Below are 22,358 nucleotides of genomic sequence, written 5' to 3'. Positions count from 1 at the left end.
AGCCCCCCGGGGGGGGGAACTGGGGGGGATTCCTCAGCCCCACCCCCACCCCACCCCGTTTCCAAGCGAAGCTGAAATAAAAGAGGCAGAGGGAGCCTTGTGTGTGTTTTTATTATTATTATTATTTCTGATTAAAGAGGAATTCATTTCATCTCTCTGCCTCCTGCCAGGGGCTGAGGTGCCGCCATTGAGGTTAACGGTGCGGAAGAATACAAAAAAATTTCATTGAGGAGGATTATAAAAGTTACTAGCTGGAACATTAACAGAAGAGTAACTTGTAAAAAATGCAATATTACAATATTCACAAGGACGGTAGAGCGTGGTAAAGCTATAAAATTCAACATTAAAATCTTCTACGGCCTAGATAACCTAGTTAACAAACATTGTGCTGGAACTACTTTTTTGCGGGGACGTGGCGGCCGGCCGCTGCTCCTGCCTGAAGGGTGTGAAGTCCAGGGGCCACCTGGCACGTGGGGAGGAGATCTGGAGAGAGACGCTCGGCTGTGTGGCTCCCTCCGCGGTGCGGCGCCTGAGGATGGAACGCAGGTCTCTAACTTGGACCAGGGAGGCGCCGGGAGGGTTCCAGATCAAAGGAGGGCGGCGCGGAGTTCTGGAGCGTAGGGTCGCGAGGACATTCGGAATCCAGAAAAATCTAGAGTGCTCTGAGGTTCCCCCTGCGGCCGAACACCTCCCTCTCGCCGAAGATCAGACAGATTTCCTTAGCAGCGCCGTAAAGTCTTGCAATTCTGGATTCCGATCCATTGCTTCGCAATTCATCTGGGGCTAAAACCAAGAGCGGCTCTGGAGGAGAGCGGAATTGCTTTCCAAAGCGGCGTGAAAGTAGTACATCAATGGGCAGGGAGTTCCGCAGATCTCTCTCGCCTTTCCAGCGTAAAAAGGCCGCAATAGGAGGATTCCTGCCGAACAGGTCCAGAGACTCTTCGTTAAAAGAGAAAAGGAAAGAAATTATGTTAAAAATCCCCACCTTGCTCCATCCTAGAGAGGGACGCGCGCCTCTCATCACAGCGACGTGGAGGGGACGCGCACAACCCGCAGGTGCCCCCAAGGTAGCGTGAAATTGTGGGGATCAGGGGTGTCAACTTGAATAAAATATTGGGACCGTAGGTCACGCCCCGCCCCTCATAATCGATCACAAGACGCAACGCACACGCTATTTAAATGAAAATGCCAGTCAATTTTGGGGCGGCAGGTCCCCTCAAATATTTGGGGGGGACGAAGGGACCTCAGCACATAGGAGTTGTCTCCTACGGTGGAGATAAAGAGGTGACTGGGAAGCTTCTGGAAGGTTTCCATCACCAGCCCTTTTCCTTTTCCCTTGGCCTAGAGAGGATGCATACGGTAAGTTACAAGAGACAACCCTACACTGCTGTTTTCTGCATGTTCTCCTCGTTCACTTGGATTTATTTTTTTTAAGTACAGTTTCCCGGCCTGGGGTGACTTGGGGGGCTAAAGGAGATGGGCCTGGAGGGGAAGAGAAACCTGGTTCCAACAGGGAGGGGGTCATGTTGTGGGGAGGGGATGGGAAAGGCCATTAAGTCAGGTCGCTCACAATATATCAGCTTCTGTTGCTTTAGCAACAGATGCAGGCTTTGAACCTGCGCAGAATCCTCCTTCAGGACAGGCCAAAATTGGGTTCCAGCCGAACGCTGGCAAGACTAGAGAATGGTGTGTGTTTTGTGCATTGTACGAAGTCAGAGAAATCAGCGAGCCTTCTTCCTCCGTCAGCCTCTTGGAAGTGTGATCCTGAGAAATGGGTGGGGTCAGTGGCGTAGCGTGGGGGGTGCAGGGGGGCCGGCCGCACCGGGCGCAACATCTGGGGGTTAGGGTTAGGGGCGCAAATCCACAGGTTAGGGGGTGCAAATCCACGGGTTAGGGGGCGCAAATTACTTGCCTTGCCCCGGGTGCTGACAACCCACGCTGCGCCACTGGGTGGGGTGCGCAGAGGTCCGATGCTGGCGTGGGGACTTCTCCTCTCCAGGGCCTGCCCAAGAAGAAAGCAGACGCGATTTGCGCGCATCTTAATGAGCTCGCGTTTGCACGGGTATATAGTCCCGTTCACACGTTCACATTTTCCCTACACTGGATGATGGAACCGTGGAGTTTCCTTTCTGGACTCACACGCGTTGGTTGGCTGCGAGGCTCATCAGGGAATCTCTCGAAGGAGCCTGCAGCGCGTGTACGTTTCACCGGGAGTAGGCAACGTGTGGACTCCAATTGTCCTGCCATTGACGCGGGTTGATGTCGCTGCCTCTAAGATTCACCGCATTTGGTGCCCCTTTGTGGCTAAATGGGTGGGTTCAAAGTAGCGCACTTGGCGCTCTCCCAAGCACTGCCAGTCAAAGTCGGAGTAGCAAACAGAGGTCCCAGGACGCCTCGGCTATGGGGATAGCTACAGAGAACTCTTCCAGCGCAGATGAGCACGGTCTAGCTACATGTGTGTCGACCTCCATACGAGCCATGGGATGGCAAAGAGTATGTGTGTATTCTGGATTGACTGTCAAGTCATTCCAAAGTGGAAAAGTAGTAGATAGGTAGCCGTGTTGGTCTGCCATGGTCAAAATAAAAAAAAATCTGTATCTGAAGAAGTGTGCATGCACACGAAAGCTCATACCAAGAACTAACTTAGTTGGTCTTTAAGGTGCTACTGGAAGGATTTTTTTTTTTATTTTCAAAGTGGAAAACTAAGACAAATATGTGATGTGCAATTCTACCGTCCCTTCCTTCGAGAGAGGGACTTGCCTGGTCGGTGTATGCTATTCTTAAACTCACTCCAAAAATCCAGTCTGCTCAACTGTTATTCACACACACACACTCGGGGGATAATAACTTAGCAACACCATCCATTGTCCAGCTTCACTTTCAATGGATGATCCCCTTGTTGCAGGGGGAGTGGGGGCCGTGGAGAGAGACCTTGCTTAGTCCGAGCCTGCAAATTTGTGGCAAGCAGCCTTCTTTTATCCCCCCGATTCCTCGCAGAAAATGCTGGGATGTGAAAACTGTATAATTTGTTGCAGATCTACGGGTGTTGTACCTTCCCATTCCAAGTCGCCCAAATAAGAAGGTGATTGGAGACGGGAGATGGGAGAGGGCTTTGCCCTCAGTTCCCAGGATTGACTACTGCGCATGGGCTTAGAGGGGGAAAATATTGGCCAGCACTAAACGGTTACTTGAAAGTAAGCTACGTTGGCACCTGGGAAATGGTTCCGAAAACAATAAGCTGGGACTTAGTGCCTCGAATTCAGGCATGCAGCGTACCAGCCTGACCGCCTATAACCTTTGCGTCAGAGGAAACCTACTTATCTTGCGAAGTGTGGCTGCCTCTTTGTGTGTATGTGTGACGGGGGGGGGGGCGCGGAGGGCGAGAGAAATCTATTTTTTCCATACTATTATTTCCGTGTCCTCCTCTTCTTCATCTTCATCTTCCGTTTCTGTATCAGGAATCAGGAAAGGGGCTAAGGGAGAGAGGAGGAGGGTGGAAGAGACAGAGAGAGAGAGGGAGAGAGAATCTCTTTTAGCTGCTCCGAAGTGCGATTCAGTTCCCCAGGGAGTTGGCAGACAGTTTGTGGAGACGTTACTCCAGATTTTCAGACTATGATAAATATGATAATTTGTATAAAATTTGAATGGGTTCTTGTTTTCAGGGAGAATGCCTCCGATGATGAATGTTCCTGATTTTCAGATAGATGGCTGATAAAAAGTGTATTGAATTGTTGAAAGCGATTTTAATTTTAATTCTCTACCTGCAGATGTCTAATAATAATAATGTCTCCTAATAAAATAGGAAGGTGTCAGTTTAAGCAGCGGTATCGCGCTTGACTTCCCCCTTCCTGTCCCCACACTGTGACAACATTAACCTCTTCTTATAAAAAAAGCACATAAAATTATTATAATTACAGAGTTATTAATTTTAAAAAGAGGGTTAGCAGGATTTTTATGATTATTAATAGAGCTCACACATCTTACCCCTGGAAGTAAATCCCAAGCGCTAAGACTGTTATTGGATCGGAATCGCCTCTGGAGCTTCAGTTTGGACATTTGAAACAAAAAGGAAACGGGGAGGGCGCAGATTAAGCCGTAACTTTCCCCCCTCCCTTGAACTTATTTAAAAGCCACGGGTTTTAGAGGGTGCCGCCATAGGATGGGAAACGTTCACACGCCTCCGAATTCTTAAAAATACCTATCTGACGCGGGAGTGGGGGGGAGAGGCGACTTCAGTTGGGTGGGGGGGACCCATTCAGCAACACAAATCTGCCCCGGGGGAAGCGAACTGTGACTTCTCTCTACACTGCCTTCCGCTGCCTATTTAACACCCCTGATTTTTTTGGGGGTGGGGAGGCTCGCCGTTGTGTCTTTCGGACCACCACTGACCACACGGGTTCAAGCTTGGCTGCGAATTGACCTCGGGTTATGTCCAACTCCTCCGAAGCATAAACCGGTTTGCATCCAGGTTGACAAAGCACTGGGGTGGGAGGAGTGGGGACTCAATCCTTTTTTTTTATTTCCCTCGCCCGCACCGCGACTGAACGAGGCCAACACGAATCCACGCGCACAGGTGCGCGCGCGCACAGGGTGTCAAGCGAAACCTCGCCCGGCCTTCATCCTTTTGCAACCGCGCGCTAAGCTCGCTGACTCGGAAGCCAAGTGTTTCCTGGGTGCTGTAAGACTTAACTTCCTCGCAAGCGGCCCTTAGGCTCGGAGCCTTCGGAGAATCGACGTGGGGCCGCCAAATTAATACTTGGCTGTGAAGGAAACAGTCTTCAAAAGGAAACGGGCTGGGGACTCTGGGGCTGCGATGAGAAAGTCGTTCTGGATTTGCAACCAACTTTAGGGGGAGAGGCCGGGGCTGAGGAATCGTGGACTCCGAGTTCCTGTGCGCCAAACCACTAGGCGCTGTGCAAACGTCTGAAAAGACAAGGCAGGTCAGAGAGGGAAGCGATGGGAATTAGACGGTAAAGAGGGTCGATCGGGAAAGTACAGACAGAGAGGGAAGACAGGGCCTTCCCAAGGAGCCTGAAGGAACCTGCCCGAACTGCTTCAGTCTGTCGGACAGCAAAGAGTCTTTGTGGGTTGGCTGTGGCCCGACCGCTTGGGAACTAGAGTCAGTTTTGGTCGGTGAAAGGTCAGGAAAGCCTGAAAATAAGATGAGCCGCGGTGCAACTTCCACAAGGGCAAAAGCCGAGCAAGAAACGACGGCGCTCGGCGGTTTTCACGCAAAAGAAAGCAAGCGAGTGGGTGGCTCACCTCTGCTCACCAGAGGGCATATTAGGGTGGATGGAGGGCGCATTGCGCGCCTGCCCAGAACAACTGCTAAATAGCCATAGAGGCTGACTAGTATGCAAAAAGGCGATCGTGTGATGTTTGTGTGTGTATCTGCTTTTTAGGCAGGTACCAAACCTGAATGAAGACATATGGCGTGGAATCCCAACCGCCTGATCTTAAAGGCATTGGGCTCACACCTACTCTTTGGGGACGCACTTCCGAGTATACAAGCCTAAAATCGGACCTGATCTTGACTCTCTTAACGCCTTTGCTTCCTATGTTCAGCCAGAGGCCTAAATGTACGGGGGATATCGCCTTTTGCAGGTTGACAGGCGTCTGCAGCACGTCCAGGCGTTGAAATAAGAAGGGGGACTTTGGCACGGATTGTTTTTAATCCCCTTTTCTGCTATAGAGTCAGTCTCTGAGATTACAGGATTGTCCGAGGCTTTACTGAGCGTGCAGCCAGTTTTGGCCACAGACACGAAGTCGGACCACCCCCATTTGTTGCACACGCAAAAAGGAAGGAAACGGGGGCTGGGACCGAGGGGGTTTTCCGGGCCCTTTCCTCGCATTTTCTTGGAGAGAGAGGTTCCTAGCGTTTTCAGAATGGGTTGGAAGGAGGAATGGGTAACCCATCTCTTACATGAACGTACCGGCGTGGGGGAGCAGCACTTGGCCCCTTTGCAAATAATAATAATAATAATAATAATAATAATAATAATAATAATAATAATAATAATAATAATAATAATAGAGTGCGGGCATTTTTCGGACTAGAGAGTTGGAGAGGAGGAGCCCGCCGCCCCGCTCCGATTCTTCCAAGAAATAGGGCGAACCTTAGCCTCCAAGAACTCTCCTCCCACAGCCCTGGAACATTCACTTTTCAATTCCGGGAGGGGCGCGTGGTTAGGTTCCCTGGGCGAGCCTGACGCTTTTCAACTGGCTCGGAGAGTTTAAAAGGATCCCGAAGCGGTTTAGGCTTCCTCCACCCCCTCCTCCTCTCCAGCTCCCCGGCCTGGATTCCACAACTAATCCTCTCTTGCCCGCAAAGGTTTGAGCCGGACTTTGGCGAGCCGCCCGCGGGTCAGAGACAGCTCCTTCCAGCTCTCCTCTCTCTCGGAGGAGGGATGCGAGGCTCCGCGCCTCCTGTCCTTGAGGACCCAGTTTCCCCGCTTGCAAATCGACCGAACGGATCCGCTGCGTCCTTGCGCACAAAGCCTGCGCACTTATTCGGGGGAAAGTCCTGTTGAACTTCGTGAGAGACAGACTCGCACAAGAAATTGTTAAGAGGGGCGGGGAGCTCGGTTGCCAACACATCCTGTTACCAGCCCCCGAGTCATCGTCATCATGTGGGGCTGGGCTGGGGGGTGAGGAAGCGGATTTTGACCCGACCAAAAAAATCTCACCACAACAGCAGCAAAGAGAGCGGCGGGGAAGCAGAATCAGTATTTATGCACACAATGGGTGGCAGTCACCTAAATTTTACTCAGAGTAGACCCACTGAAATTAATGAACATGGCTAATTTAGGTCCACTAGTTTCAGTGAGAGTACTCCCAGTGAAGTCACTCAATATTTCTTTTTTCTGTCAAACTTTAGCAGTTCTTCCAAGGTGGGCACCTGCTTCAAATAACGTCTTGGAGATTTTCAAACTGCACTAAAACTGCAGCTGGCCTCTCCTGCCTTTGCCAGGAAACAGAAGGGTCTTTTATAATCCTGGCGAATGCAGCAACAGTTCTGATCCCCCACGGATTTCAAGGGCAGGAGTCGCTGGACTTTCAGATGGATTTCGGCCTGATCTACTTTAACCCAGGAAAGCCATCAGAAGACACACACAGATAGAGAGAGACTTTCAGGGAGAGCCCTTTATGCTGGGATAGGAACCAGTCGAAAAGCCGATCAACCTTTAATTTAGGCCAGGGTTAGAGAGGTACGCGCTTTCAAGGCCAGGTCCTGAACTACATATATACAAAAAAGCAAGAAGGAAGATCAGGCCATTTGAGTGTGTACAAAATAATTTCCTCTCGCTGGTGCGTAATTCCGACCGCCGCGTCCCCATCCAATACAGGGATCTGGGATTGAAAGGGGAAGGATTTGCGAGGATAAATAAGAGCAAATGAACCCCCAGCAATTCTCCGTTTAGAAATGAAGGGAAACTAAACTAAGTTTATTTGTGCCCGGCTGCCAGCAGAAACCCAGGAGGAGAAGGGAGAGAAAGGGGAGGCGCTATCTCCTTGAAAGAGAGATTTGGGGCGCGGAGTGAGCACGGGCATTCTGGATCCTGTCCCGGGGGCAGATCTCGGCTGGGCGGTTGGGGGGGGGGCGAAATCCCTGGTCCGTTTCCTGTTCTCACATCCAGACAGAAAGTGAACGAGAAGTGGAGGGAGGGATGGGGGTTCGCCTGCCGCCTCCTCGCTGGCTCTAGGGAAAACAACCCGACGGCGCTTCGTCTCTGCGAGATCTGCTTTCAGGCTGAAGTGGCCCTATGGGAGAAGAGAGTGAGATGCAGAAGCCCAGCAGGGAAAAGATAAGAGCTGCTAGGAGGGAGGTGGCTTCTGTCCCCGTAACCTCCGCAGGTCAGAACCCCGAAGGATGAAGGAAGTACCTTTTTTGAGACTAAGCAGGACTTCTGAAAGGGCTGGGCGATATCAAAACATACGTAGTGGTGATGGGAAAATAATATTAGCAATACTGTAATAAGACGAGCTCTGCCCATATAACATATACGGTAGTCATAGGTGCCAACTTGAATAAAATATTGGAGAGGACAGGTAATTACGCACCGCGTAATTGTTCACAAGATGCGTCCCACGCACACCATTTGAATGAACTTGGGGGCAGCCCCCAAAAAAACCATTTTAGTGGGTGGGGGCACGGGCCTAGCCAGGGGGTGCAGAGGGCAGCTCTCCCCCATCAAGTAGGTAAACAAAAATACAGTGGTAGCTCGGGTTAAGAACTTAATTCGTTCCGGAGGTCCGTTCTTAACCTGAAACTGTTCTTAACCTGAAGCACCACTTTAGCTAATGGGGCCTCCCGCTGCTGCCGCGCCGCCGGAACACGATTTCTGTTCTCATCCTGAAACAAAGTTCTTAACCCGAGGTACTATTTCTGGGTTAGCGGAGTCTGTAACCTGAAGCTTCTGTAACCCGAGGTACCACGGTACTTAACTAACTGACCAATTGCGTCGCAGATAACTCAGTTCTGCCCCCTAACATAAAGCCTGCCCCCCCCAAAAAAAATACTAGCTACGTCCGTAGGTGGGGGCCACAGGGACCTCGACCACTAGGAGGAGACTCCTATGATGGCAGTGGTGGAAGTAGTAATACGAGCCCTGTCCACTTCGACGACTAGGAAGCCCGCTCCCTATGCGAGAGGAGAACCACCTCAGTCCCGGAGAAGTAGCGAAAGGCCAAAGCGGAAGAAGTCGGAGACCTGACTGGCTGATAGGAAACACAGCTCTGTGAGACTGTGATGGTGCGTGGAAAAATCACGCACGGACCCTACGGCACCTCGGGGACCACGCGAGCAGATCGTGGGAGAAGCTCTGGCACCTCAGTCCGGGTGAAGGGCGCCCACGTTTTGTGGAAGCACCCAGAGCCAGTGTCACCACGCGAGGGTGAGGGAATTGCCAGGATAATTTGTATCTGGAGGCTGAAGTTTTGAATCAGCAGCCCAGTTCACCCGGAATAGTCGAGTTTAAAGTTCTTTAGAGTTTCTCCTGAAGGTTTCTCAGCGCGTTCCTTCTACCCCTAAGCACACCTCAAGATCTTTCATAGGCTAATATCTATTCCCCACATATTGAGGGTCTGCTTGTAGGTGGGGGAAGGAGTCTATTCCGCACTGTGGATTCCGAAATGGGAGCAGGGAACAGGGGCAGAGAGTGCGGTTCTTGTTGGAATGGATATTAGAGTTATTTTCAAGAGGGAACGGTGTAAACGCTTCTGCGCGCAGCAGGTATATATGACAGAAGCAGCTCGAGTCCAATCGAATAAACGGATAGAGGCCAACGATTCTCAGTTCTCTTGCTCCTGCTGAACACTCTGGGCCATAAGTCCACATAAACATATTTAGAGAAGTCACAGTGGTGCTAACACAATTCCAGTTCCAATACACACCCAGAACTGTTCTAAGCCGACTTCACTTTTACACAGCTTTGCTGCCATCCTGAGGTGCTCTGTCCTTTTTTTTTTTTTTAAGAAGTTCAGAAAGTTGAAAACCTAGAGAACAGTTGGATTTGAATTAAATGTTAAATCTAAAATCGAGGCGGATAAGTTTTAACTTGAATTCAAGGATTCCACGTTTACAACCTGCCCTGGCATTGAGACTGCAACTGGCAAAAGTCAGGTCCCTTTTCGTGGTGGGCCCCTAGACTATGGAGCGCTTTGCTTTCCGGGGCGCAGATGACCGCTATGTTGCAGATTTTCGAATAGTTTAAAAAATACACCACCTTTAAAAGTATTAAATTAAAACGCGCCTTTTCCTAACTACAGCTTTTTCTTGTCCAATTGATCTTTTAAATGATTGCTACTGTTGCTGCCTTTTTCAGATTTGGTTTTTTGTGTGTGCATACACACACAAACACACACACACACAAACTTGTTGTGCTTTTATGATATTGTGAAGCACCTTGAGTGAGCCATGCCCCCCAAGAAATAGCATATCAATAAAGATACAATCACATAAAACGTGTTTGATTGGGTATGTTAATATGAGAAGAGCACTGTTGGGGGGGTTGTCTTTATTATGTGTTTTGTGTTTTTATATTGTGTTTTTATGTTGAGACTTGCGGACATAGGGTGTCATACAAATAATAAAAATAAAAATAATAGTTTTGACAACGCCACAGGTTTACTGAGTTCCAATAAGGTTCAGTTAGATTTACTCCAAAGTAAGTGTGCCGAGAATTACGGTAATCATTGGCAGATTAAGACTGCAGTCCCAAGTAAGTTAAGTCCCGTTGGACTCGGTGGGATTTACTATTAAGGAGGAGACATGTTCAGGATTGCAAGGCGCATAAATCCTTTTCAATGCCGATTGCCTGGAATGGTATTTTAATTTGACTGACCATTTCTCTCCAGTAGAGAGAATTTATTTGGGGGAAACCGCCTGCGTTGTGCAGGAAGGCAGTAAGAAAGGCGGCTGCCAGAACGGGAGCCGCTTTCCAGGGGGAGAGGGGAGGCAGCTCCGATTTGTCACCCACCACAACTCAGTCCCTCCAGAGCCTTCCTAGCCAAGTCAAGGGTCTCCCTTGAAGGGTCAGCTGGTTTTCTGCCCACCGACCCCTCTTAAAATCTGCTGTTACCAGTGACCTGTCGCGCAAGGTTCTCCTAAGGACCGTGAAGCGCTCTTGTCTTCTTCACACTATAAATTCTGTGGAAGAGCAAGAATAATGGTGATTTTCAAGTCCCGGTGGCGACGCGAAGAAAGAAACAAGAACGGGAAATGGAACCGAAGCCTTTATCTCTCTCCCTTTTGGCAACCCACGAGCCCTCTGGTTTTCTCATTCGTGGTTACAGACTTGCGCTTTAAAAAAGTTTGGTTAATGTTTGTTAAGTTGCCGTCGTCATCTTCCTGCCTGCTATCGAGCAAGCCCCTTCTTTCTCTCTCTCTCTCTCTCCGTTTCCTTTCTGGTCAACGGGACCATCTGCCAAACCCACGGCTCTCTCCGACTCTGGCATCCAGAGAGCACCCGCCAGTCGGGGAATCGAGGCAGGCGCCTTAAAAGGCGGGCTTTGAATTCAAGTTGCTCAGGATGCAACTCTCGCCCTTTCTTGCTTGCTTCTCTGTTTTATTTAGTGAAATATAAACACTTTAATAAACTCCCTAAAGAATACCAGCTTTCCTTTTTCCACTCCCGCGGATTAAGAATCGGGCTTGAGGCTCCAGCCCTCTGCGCGCTTGGCCTGGGGGCAAGTCCCACAAAACGGGGTAGGGGGTCTTACTCCCCAATAAACGGGTAAAGGATGGGGCTAGCTATGCTTGCCCTGTCTCCCGACGACTGGCCAAGAAAGCGCTCCTCCCTCCCTCTCCAAGCCCGAGGAGAAAGTTGTGGAGCGACTCTGGGTGGCGGACAGGTGAGCTAGGGGGTTGGCCAACCGACATCGGCTACTATGTGCAGTCAGTGTTGTGGCGGATAGGCTCGCGCGCGCACCCAGGTGGGGTTCACACGTGCTCACAAATGCAGCTAAGCCCGTGTCTTGAGCGCCACTTCTGAACACACGTTTAGATCGCGGCGGCTCAGGAAGGAAAGAAGGAAGACCAGGGAGCGCTGGAAATTGACGCAGTTCTCAAATGTGCGGGAACCAGATCATCGCCATAGAATTGTTAAATTGGAAGAGATCCTGAGAATCACCTAGTCCAACCCCCTGCAGTGCAGGATCCTTGAGGTTTTCCTTCCTCGCCTGGTCCCGAAACCGGATCATGACTACCGGGTGGGATACATCCTCATATTTGCTTTTTTTGCTTAACTTTATTAGCTCTGCGCTGGCTCTTGTTCAGAGTTTTCATTTCAGCAAAACGCTCTCAAAAACCGACCAAAATTTTGAAAGCAGCAAATGCGACCGGATAAGAATAAGATAATTATAAAGCAGCGCTAAAAACCACTCAGACAGCTCACTCAAACCCGAATTCAACGGATTTATATATATATATTAAGCACGGGATAATCAAATGCGCGGAAAAGGAGATTTTGGAGACAGGGCGCCACCGCGGAAAAGACCCTCTCACCCAGTACCTCCCCACTGAACCGAGAAGGCGGGCTCCAGGTGGAGAGCCTCTGGGGGTGCAAAGCGCGGGCAGGCGCGCAGGTGCGCAGGCGTGTGAGACAATTTAAGTATAGTCCGATTTCTCAGTGCGTTTCAAACCTTCCATCCCTCAGTATATCTACATCACTTTCTCCGAGTGCTACTCTAACCGCGCTAGAGAGCGAGCCTGAATGTGGCCACTCACAACCATTCCACTCCGCCTGTTAGCCCCACCCTTGATGATCCGGTTTTTCACCGAGACGGCGAGAAAAGCGGTTCTCAACTAATCCTGACTCCACCAGGAGGTTCTCTAATCCGCCTCGGGGGAGCGCTCGAGGCCTCCCTCCAACAAAGGGGGCTAGTAGCCCAAGCACTCCCGGTCCTGGCCCGTTATTGGGTTGATGCCTGAGGCTGGCCCGCGCGCGTGGGCGCCTGGCGCCTCCTTTCCACTCTGGCCTAAATGGTTTGCGGATCGGGCTATCAGGCTTGTTGCTCCGACTTCACTTCTCCCCCTCCGCGCCCCCTCTCCATGTTTACCTCCCGGCATTACCCGGTGGGACAGTAATTGTTGGGACAGTCCAACCACACCTCGCGCAATAGTCCCCTTTTCGGGACTTGTGGGTTACAAGTTGGAAATCGACCCGGATTCCTCCCAGAAAGAGGAAAAAGACGGGGGTGTCTATGGCGGATCAAACCCCATTTTTTTAAAGGAGTGACGCTGCCAGCTCAACTTTTCATTCCCCGCCCCCCTTCTCTCGCGTTCCTCATTTCCCTGGGAACTTTTCTCCTCCGGAGTTAACTATTAACCGAGGCACAACGGGCAATTTTCTTGGGAATGTGAGCTATTTCCTTTACACTGCAGAGAGATGGGGCGAGTGATTAATAGCAGATATTTATTTCAAAGAGATCGCCGATGTTTTATGTTGAGCAGAGGGGGCGGGGAGAGATGCCTCGCAAGAGGTCCCCGGAGAGATGCGTCTGTGCAAAAACGCGCAGGAAAGCAACCCCAAATGACATTCTGCGTCTATATCTATCTTATCCATATGTTTTTAAAAGTTTAAACATTTCAATTAAGAGGAGTAATTTTCTACTTCGTCGTTGCAGTTGAAATTACAGGAGTGTCGTCTGTATGAGGGGTGGGAACGGGGTTAGTTCCTATTTGTATAATGAAGAGGAATATTGGCTCCCCTGGAAGTCTCCAGGAAGTTGGAAGGTTTCTCCTGCGTTCACACCCGACGCCAGGCGCTTTTTATTCCATTTCCCGAAGTAGGGGCGCTCCTTTGCCTGCTTGGCTTTATTTCTCCGGCTGATCCCGGGCAAGGCAATTTTTTGGTCACTGCCTACTTGGCAATGAAGGGGTGCGCACTACCTGGTGCTTATAGGATCCGGAACAGGCACTGCCTGAAACGCAGAAGGAGCGGGATGTGAGCCGGCAAAATAACCCACCTCTTTCGAGGTGCTTTGCTCCTGCAGCCCGCGCTGGGTTAATTCCAAGCGGCGACTCTGAACGAGGGATGGCGCTGCGTTTGCGCTGCTCACTGAGCTTGGCAAACCAGCCACCCAAGCCGCGCAGGGCTCCCCCGACCTTGGTTTTCTGAGAGAATCCAAGTTCTCCAAAGGGGCCGATCCACAACAGAGTTGCGCAGACCGAGGTCGGAGCTCGAGAAATCCTGCTGAAAACCAAGGCGGCTGAAATGAATCGAGTTGTGGATCGGGTTCAGAACCGCGCAGGTCGATCCTAAGCGAGCCCCGCTTGGTTTAACTGGGTTGCGGGGGTATTTCCTCGCCACATCAGAGTAAGACTGCATAGGCTGTAGGGTGGCGCAGATGTTGGAGAGGTTGTCCTTCTTAGGATGGGACGCAAAGCCTCCCCAACCTCTTTCCACGAATCCCATCGTGGTGGTGCCCTACACGTCATCTGCTTCTCCTCTTCCTCTTTCAGTCTTTTTTTTGGGGGGGAGGGTGTCCTCTATTTCAGTTTCTAGCCTTCCTTTCTTTTCCCCCCTTGCCTCTTTCTTTCTTTTTCCTTCTGCGCCCTTTCTCCTCCCCCTTCTCTTTCCTTCGACCCACTCCTTCTTTTTTGCGCGCCCCCCCCCCAAGACCACGACGGTGGCATATGAAGTTCTAAGCCTAACTGGCTGGTGTCAGGCAGTTCTCTTTCTCTCTCTCTCCCTCTCTCCCTCTAACTCCTAGGCAGCCTGGCGTGACGGATTAAACATCAACTAGTTAAATAAAAATTAATATCAAATGCTTCCTAACTTCTAATGTCATGTTGTTTATAACTAATGAACTGATTAGGGGATAAACACATCAGGAAGACGTTTCTGCTCCTCTGCTCTTCGCCAGAGACAGCAGCTTCGAGAGGCAGCGCTCCCCCCACCAACCCACCCACCCACCCAATTGTCCCTGCCAGAGTTCTTTCTCCCCACATATAAAACGCCAGTGAGAGTGGCAGATGGGGAGGGGGACAAGCTGCAGTGGCGGGGTGTGTGTGCTCCGAGGTGGGCTTGGGCGCATAGCTGTGGACTCCAAGGACCTCTCTCGGGGAGGAAGGGGGTGGTGTTTATATTGCCAATCCTCTCCCTGGCAGAGATGCGCCCACAGACTCGGAGGGGGGGGAGGAGAGAACCAGGGGAGAAGATCACCACTGTCAGGAGGCCAACTCATGCCTGCGCTTGTTTGAAAGTTCCTTTGGCGATGGGTCACTCAACAAACGGACATTCCTACAATTATTAACAAAGCGGTTCGGCTATATTCCACGTTTGCGTCCCGTCTCCCCACTCGATGCAAATGCCCCCCCCCCAACTTGGCTTGTTGGTGGATGGTGGCACTGGAGGTGTCTTCTCGACCTCTTTCCCTTCGGTGTCCCCCCACCTCCTAGCGCTCCCCCACCCCAAATTTGGCCCCTGGCCCCCACCCCACCCCTCTTTCCCAATCCCAGGAGCTCCTCATAGTTCCGGGAAGAAACTCCCCCAGGCTTTTAAAATACTGTTTGTCCAGCCCGGCGTCGGTTTTGACAAGACCATAATAACAGGGGAAGCATTTTAAAACCAATTTAGCAAATGCAGAAATGTAATTTTAATGAAGAATCGATGAGCGAATGGTTCATTTTTCCTAGGGTACCTTGTTGGAGTTGAGAGACTTTCAATCAATCGGGCGGGGGGGCGGAGGGGGGAAAGGCGAGGAAGAATGGGCTCCCAGGCGCATCTGCTGCCGCCGCCGCGCCGCGCCTGCTCTCGCAATCCTGAACTGGGGAAGGAAGAGACAGGATTTCTCCAACAAACAAGCTTCGGAGCGCCGGTGAAGCTGACCGGCCATGAGACCGCAAGAAGGGAGGGTCTCAGGGGCTCCAAGGGGGCCACGCCATGGGCGTAGCCAGGCTTTTTGTCAGGCGGGGCAGGCCTTTTGTTTGGGGGGGGGGTACAGAACCTCAGCTAGCTATGTATATTTATGGATTTTTATTGATTTGCGGGGGGGGGGCAGTGCAGCTGCCCCTACACCCCTTGGCTACGCCCGTGGGCCACACTCTCTCCTTAGCGAGATTCCGAAGTACATAGGAGCCAACTCCTAGAGGCCGAGGGGTCTTCCGCCCCCCCCCCATAAAATCTTTGAGGGGGAGTCTGCGCTCCCCCTCCGCCCCAAGTTGATGGACACTGCCATTCAAATGGTGTGCGTGCACCGCGTCATGTGGTCGAGGGGCTTACCTGCCCCCCATATTTTATTCAAGTTGGCACCACTGCCGACGGGGGTGGGGAACCCGAGTTCAAGATCTCGTCTGAATCCGACCTAGATTTATCTTGGCATTTCGGATGAGGGAGGAGATTTTAGATGGCTGACTGTGGTTGCCAGCTCGTTGGGAGCAATGGGTCTATAGGCGAGTCAGGGCAAGGCTCTAGCTGCCGTGTCCCACCCCCATACCATACCGTCCTTAAAGTGGTTCTTGGGATCTTTAAACAATGGCAGCCAGCCCCCTGCCTCTCCGCGGCCGACAAAGTGAGTTGGCATCTTACTCTCTGGAGCTGGGCCTCACCACCCGCGGCGGCATCAGTGGTGTAGCGTGGGGGGTGCAGGGGGGCCGGCCGCACCGGGCGCAACATCTGGGGGTTAGGGTTAGGGGGCGCAAATCCACTGGTTAGGGGCCGCAAATCCACGGGTTAGGGGGCGCAAATTACTTGCCTTGCCCCGGGTGCTGACAACCCACGCTACGCCACTGGGCGGCATAGCGGACTGATGATGCCCACCAAAACCCTTCGACTTGAGAGGCATTTTGGCAGCGATCCTCGGCCAGAAGCGCGCTCTCTCGCCACCATCCTGCAGGTAGCTGCTGGACCACGGAGGGGAAGGCCTTGATTACCCAAGGTTGGGTTTGCGTTGAGTTTTCCCTCCTTGAAGGTTTTCCAATCAGAAGCTGGATAACAGGGTTTCTTTGCGCGCGGGGAGAGGGGGTGAGGGCGGTTCTCCAACTCTGGATTTCCTGAACGGAGCAGGAGGGTTGGGCTAGATGACCCATAGGGCCCCCATCCCCCACTCCCCAATGATCCTAAGGGATATCTGGGGAGGCTATCCAAAGGGGGTGCCTGTTAGCCAGACGGTCTTTGAAGGCAGCCCTGTATCGGGAAGTTTGTAATGTTTTATTATGTTTTTATATGTGATGGAAGCCAGGTGGGCCTAATAATAATAATAATAATAATAATAATAATAATAATAATAATAATAATAATAATAATAATAATAATAGGCAGGGTAGGGAAATGAGGTTCCCATCGCCAAGCCTCAGCAACGACCCTCTGGGGGTCCCAGGCACTCTGTACATGCCCTCGCCCCTCTCCACTTGCGACCGGGCCCCGAGGGCTAGCGCAGAGGAGCGCCTCTTGTCATCTTAAGAACGCGAGACAAAGTGTGCTTGTGTTGGCAATTTTTCTCCCCTCCTTTTTTTAAGCTAGCTGAGGATCTGTGGAGCGGCATCTCCTTCTCCCAAGGTTTATTTATTTATTTTTTTAATTCCCCGGGAAGGGGGGGTGAGTAGAGGGGCCCCTTTCCCTCCCCCTCTCTTTCGTTCTTCCTCTCCTTCCCTCCCTTTCTCGTTCTCTCGTTATCTAAACCGTTTAGCTTTGGGTGGTTGCTCCCAGATCTCCAAAGTGGGGCTGTGGGGGTGGGGGTGGGGGGTTAGCCGGCAAGACGGCCCAGCGAAGCGCTCGGCAGAGGAGCAGCTAACGCGAAAAGGCCGCGGCCGATCTGCTGGGCTGAGCCAAGCGGCCCAGGCAGGGAGACGCACCATTAGGCAAGGCAGGCATGGCTCACAGCTCCGGCGGGAGAGCAGGTAAAGGCAGGAGGGGGTGGGGGAAAGAGGCGGTTGGCTAGGGCCCCTGGGCCCCGCTGAATATTCACAAGGCAGGCAGGCAGGCAGAGATCTTTCCCCACCCCACCAGACCCCGGTGTCAGCAGCAGGTGAAGGGAAACCCCCCCCCATCAGATATAGAGAGACTAGCTTGGCTCCAGGGAGCCTACAGGTGTGCGGCGAGCCGCGTCTGAAATCTGGTACTGCGGAGCCTTCCCTTCGGCGGCCCCCGAGTGCAATCAGGACTTTTACCCAATGAAACGGTCCTTTGGAAACTTCCGCTTCCCTAGTTGGTTCCCTGTGGCGCCGCTCTTCTCCAATTAACCTTTTTTTTTTTCTTCCTCCCCAGTGGCTGCTTTGCCTCGCTGGCCCCCACCCAAATCCCCCTGGTGCTTATCACGACTTCCCTCCCAGCTGAAATTGGCGTGCGCTCCGTTTGAAAGGAAGGAATGAAGTTTTGGTGTCAAATGGGGAAATTTAAGCCAGTGTCGAAGGTTTTGGATTTGGGGCCAAACTGGCCCCACTCTTGCTGTGGTCGCCTCGCCTGTGCGCGGGGTCTGCCAAACAGCAAACTACAAACTAATTTATGGAGCTCTCCTGCTGTTAATGTCCCGCGCAGGTACTTTCGCCCCCTCCGTTGTGGATCTAGCTGTCCGGGGAGCGCAGGGCGTCCCCTTAAGAGTGAGGGTGGCGGTGGGGCTAAGTGAGTAGAGCTTTGGAAACTGAGGAGCTCACCCTATAGCTGCCACGTGTACACCCGGATTAAATCTTTGAAGAGCTTTCTGTGCCTTGGGGATGGTTGAAGGTTCACAAACCGATCTCCAAATGTTGCTTCAGTCTGATCCCTGCCTGGGCTCACAATCTGGGCTCCTGGTCCCGCAATCGCGGACACAGAGAGGCTTCAAGACTTATTGACTAATTATGAGTGAGGTGGGGGGGGCAGGAGTCTCTGCTGCTGGGCCACTGAAGTCCTGGCTGGACTCAACAGAACCAACCCAACTGAGTCTTTTAAAAGAAAACAAACCAGGAGTCTTTTAAAAGAAAAAGGTCTATTTTCGCTAGTTATTCTAACGAAGTTTCTCTAAATCTAGGAAGCACTTCTATAGAGAGAGATTCTGTAAACATATCCGGCAATATAAGGAAGATGAAATGCATCCAATTAAAACATGCAATATGCGTTAGGGAATCTATAACTGATGGCATGTGAGTTTGCGAAGGAGGCGATTTGTAGGGGAACCTCAAAATGAATGAACTTTTCTGGTTCGATGCGAGCCTTAGGATGCATGATCACTGATCAAATAAAGTCAGGAACACATCAAACACGTAATACGCGTTAAGTGTACTGCTGTGTATTAATCGTGTGTTTCACACCTGCCACATAGGAGAGAAGGCCCAGCCAATTTTCCAGTCTCCCACGCAATGATTCTCGGTAGAAAATCCCTCTTCTCCCTTCCCTCCCCCCGTTCGAAGTCCCCTCTGTTCCATTTCCCTTCTGTGTCTCTAAAAGATCTGCCCAAGTCCCTTTGCATCTGAGGTTTAAATAGGAAGATCAATAGAAAACAGTTGTAATGATCTAATTAATTATAGCAAAATTAAAAGCGAGTAGAAAATCAATCTCTGATGGTGTTGAAGATGGAATTAAATTGATAGTCCATCTGTTCACCTCCTAGACCGTATAAATTTGCAACCCAAGGACGGAGCTAATGGGATCAGGCTGCTCGAAATCTCCTCCTTTCTCTCTCTCTCCCCCCCCCGCCCCCGTTCTTACTCCTTCCTGAAGTTCAAACTTGCAGAATCAGAGCCTGCCACAACTTCTCCTCCAGACAGTTGCAAAATTAAACACAATATGAGGCCGTTCTGGGGCAGAGTCAAAGCAACAAGCAACAACAGCAGTGTGAAACTGGGAAACACTGGTGCAAACTGGGATTCTGTCTCTCTCTCCTACCCTCCCTCTTCCTTCCGGTTTATCCAGATAGGCCACTTCGTATCCTATTATTGGCCACAACTCCCTCTTCCCAAATTCCTAAACAACCACGTTGGTTCTAATGTTCCACCGGATCCTAAGCCCGCTGTTTTCGTATGCCACTTTGAGGGTAATCGATGAGGTTTGAACCAGCATGTAGCGGGTGGGTTGTGAGGCCTCGATATCCCCTTCCACACTACACAGCGGAGCTGCCTTTTAAAAAAGAGTGGCAGAATTAATCACAGTAATGAATTTGCACACTTGCTCGGAAGTAAAGCCCACGGAAGGGGATGGGAACTTCCGTTCGGGATCAGGCTGCGAAGCCATGCAATTCCGTACTGGTTGCACACACAAAAATCTGCCTAAATCCGAATATCGGCTTAATTAATGGGCCAAGTACCACCCAGGGAGGGGAGGTGGCGGAGGAACCCTAACAAATTGGCCTAAAACAATGGCACATCTAGGCAATCTCGAGGTGCGCGCGCGTGCAAACACGTGTATTCCCCTTACACACTCTCTTTGGAAATGGCACTCTCTATTCCACCCGAAGGCAGGGATTCCGTCCTTCCCAAGGCCGACCGCCCCCTCCCACGGATTTTAGCTAGACCTTCTCCCAAGAGGGGTCGCAGACTTTAGGGAAGGGGTGGTCAGGTGGTCACCGACTGCCCGCCCGCCCTCCGGATCCCCCTCTCACCCCACCCACCCCTAATACCTACCCTTCTTCCGGGGAGAGGCTTCCTCCACCAACCGAGTCGGCCCGGTAGGCCTTTTCGCCGTCCTTCCTCTCCCTTCCCGCAGCTAGAGCACCATCCGTTTTCCTAGGCTTTGCTTTGTTTCTCACGAACCAGGACTGAGAGCTAGGAAGAGAGAGAGACAGAAACCCCTCCTGTCGCCCCGCTGGTCCCTTTTAGAAAGCAGCCGGGCGAGGACTCTGGCTTGGGTAGCTTTGCTAAATCAGAACCCAAAAAAACAGCAAATCGCAACAGCAACCTTTGCAGCTTGTTCGATCTCTTCTTCCTCGCTTTAACCCTCAACCCAACCCACCGCGCCGTTCCCCACCTCTCCAAACTCCCTGCAATTTGCCCTAGAAAGCATGGCAAAGACTGACGTCTGGGGAACTCCCCCCCCCCACTCCGGCTCCTTTAGGGATGAAAAATGGAATATTTTTTTTGTATGGGGGGGGGGGAGCTGCAGAGCGCAGTGAAATTAACCGAACAGAAACTCTGCTTCTTCCCCCGGGTTTGGGGACGAGCAAAGTGCCGCGTAAGCCTTCGCGTAAAAACGCCAGCCCCGGTGGGTTTGCGGGGCCTTCCCGGTCCTGCGGTGTGCGTGTGTGGCGGGGGGTGTCCGCAGTCCCCTGTGCGGAGACAGCAGAAGCAAGAAGGAACGCGACTCCACGGTGTGGAAAAAGCAGTGGGGTAAACGAGATTTGCAACCCTCAAAGCCGTGATTGCTCTGTTGTTTCCCATCGAGCTTTAGCGCAATGTTACCATTATCACCTAGGCCCAGAAGAAAACTCCTACATATACTGCTATATATATATATTTATTATATATGTGTATATATTAAAATACCTCTTCCTTTGTCCTTTTCTGAACCCCACACAGAGACGCGCGCGCGCGCGAAGAGGGCAGGCAGGCGCCCCGGAGCTCTGCTAATCCGTTTTATTAACTAATATATTCAAAAGGATGGCTTGGCCTATCGCGAAAGGCTATTGCAGCCCTTCTTGTCGGTTGGGGCTTTTGCCTGGTCGGGCAAAAGGTGAGCTGTCGTGGGCCGCTCGGTCGCTCCCCCTCCACCCACCCCTCCGCCTGTGAAATACACGCACATTTTGACTGGATTATGCACTGAAAGTTAGAGCAGCGCCAGGACTCCTGAAATTAGAATCCATTCGGGACTTTTCTCCGCTTCCTCCCCACGAACTACCGCCGCCTTACCTGAAAATGTACGCGAAGGATTAGCGCAGGTGCCACGGGCTCCTTCTGAGCAGAAGAAGACGCGCGATTTTCTGAAAAGTTGGAGAAGTTTGTTGGCATGGTGGGCAGAGAGAAATCCGTTGGAGGTTTATTCTCTCTCTCTCTCTCTAAGGGAAAAATGTGTCCAAAATTAACTAAACACCTCAGCAGCATCCAAGGGCGGCTATATTGAGAAAAGTTTGCAGAGAGGAAATCCTGAACTTCACCGCCGCCGAGTGGAAAGGGCTGCAGCGAAATCCATTAGGTCAGGATCACACGCAGATGAAAGACTGGCCAGCGGTGAGGGATGGGTTAGGGAGAGGCGTCTTTGCAAACCTCGGGGTCGGAGAAATCGGGGAGGCAGCTTGGGTGGGCCGGGGAGAGAGGCGATGCTGGAAAGCTCCGGCCAGGCCGCAGTTCAAAGACTGGGGAGCCCCTTTTCCTCCTGCCTCTCTGGCCCCTTCGTTGCAGCATGGACCTCCCCCACGAGCCCATCCTTTTCCCAGCCGGTGCCGGCTGAACGTGGAGCGGAGGAACCCGAGTGTCTCCTCCCTTCCCTGCGTCCCGCAAGGCTCCCTTTCCTCCCTGCTGCTCACCTGGGGCTCCCTTCGCATCGCTTTGGGCTGGGGTCTTTTGGGGCTGTTTGTTCGGAACAACGAAAGGGGCTCTTTCTTTCTAAGAAGGTTTGGCTGCTCAGCTTTTGGAACCGTTCACAATTCTCATATGCCCTATTTAATGTTGCCCTTAAATGTTCAGTTTCTCCTCTCCTCCCCCCTTTCTTTTTACACCATTTCAATTATTATTGTTATTATTAATTTTGATCTTGGATTTAGATCTGCTCCTCCAGCCAAAAGCTTCCCGAAGCGGCTATACTTTTATTGGACTATGGTCTCAGATAACTTTAAAATCCTACATTTGTTTAATTGCACAGTTTGGGTTTGTGTGTGTGGTTTTTCCCCTGGTCGTTCGTTCGTCCGCCTCGTTCTCCTCTCCCTTTCCCCCTCCCCCTCCCCTTAATTTGTCCCTTTCGGGGACTCTCGTTCAATAATTCCCCTCACCCTTCCTCCTCCCGATCCCTGCG

The 22,358-nt window shown here is 51.5% G+C and overlaps 1 long non-coding RNA gene across 1 annotated transcript; it reads right to left on the bottom strand.

Annotated features, from left to right (window-relative positions):
- Positions 1-798: 798 nt before the first annotated feature.
- On the bottom strand, positions 799-22,046 carry LOC308585874. The gene is made up of 3 exons (XR_014007656.1): positions 21,260-22,046; positions 20,039-20,179; positions 799-939 (listed from the first exon to the last, which is right to left on the bottom strand). It is a non-coding gene; the product is annotated as an uncharacterized lncRNA (long non-coding RNA).
- Positions 22,047-22,358: the final 312 nt, after the last annotated feature.

Source organism: Podarcis bocagei (assembly GCF_964188305.1).
Source record: "Podarcis bocagei genome assembly, chromosome: 4".
In the NCBI taxonomy this organism is placed as follows: domain Eukaryota; kingdom Metazoa; phylum Chordata; class Lepidosauria; order Squamata; family Lacertidae; genus Podarcis; species Podarcis bocagei.
Note: the sequence above shows the minus strand (reverse complement) of the source record. Positions and strands in the feature narration are given on the sequence as shown.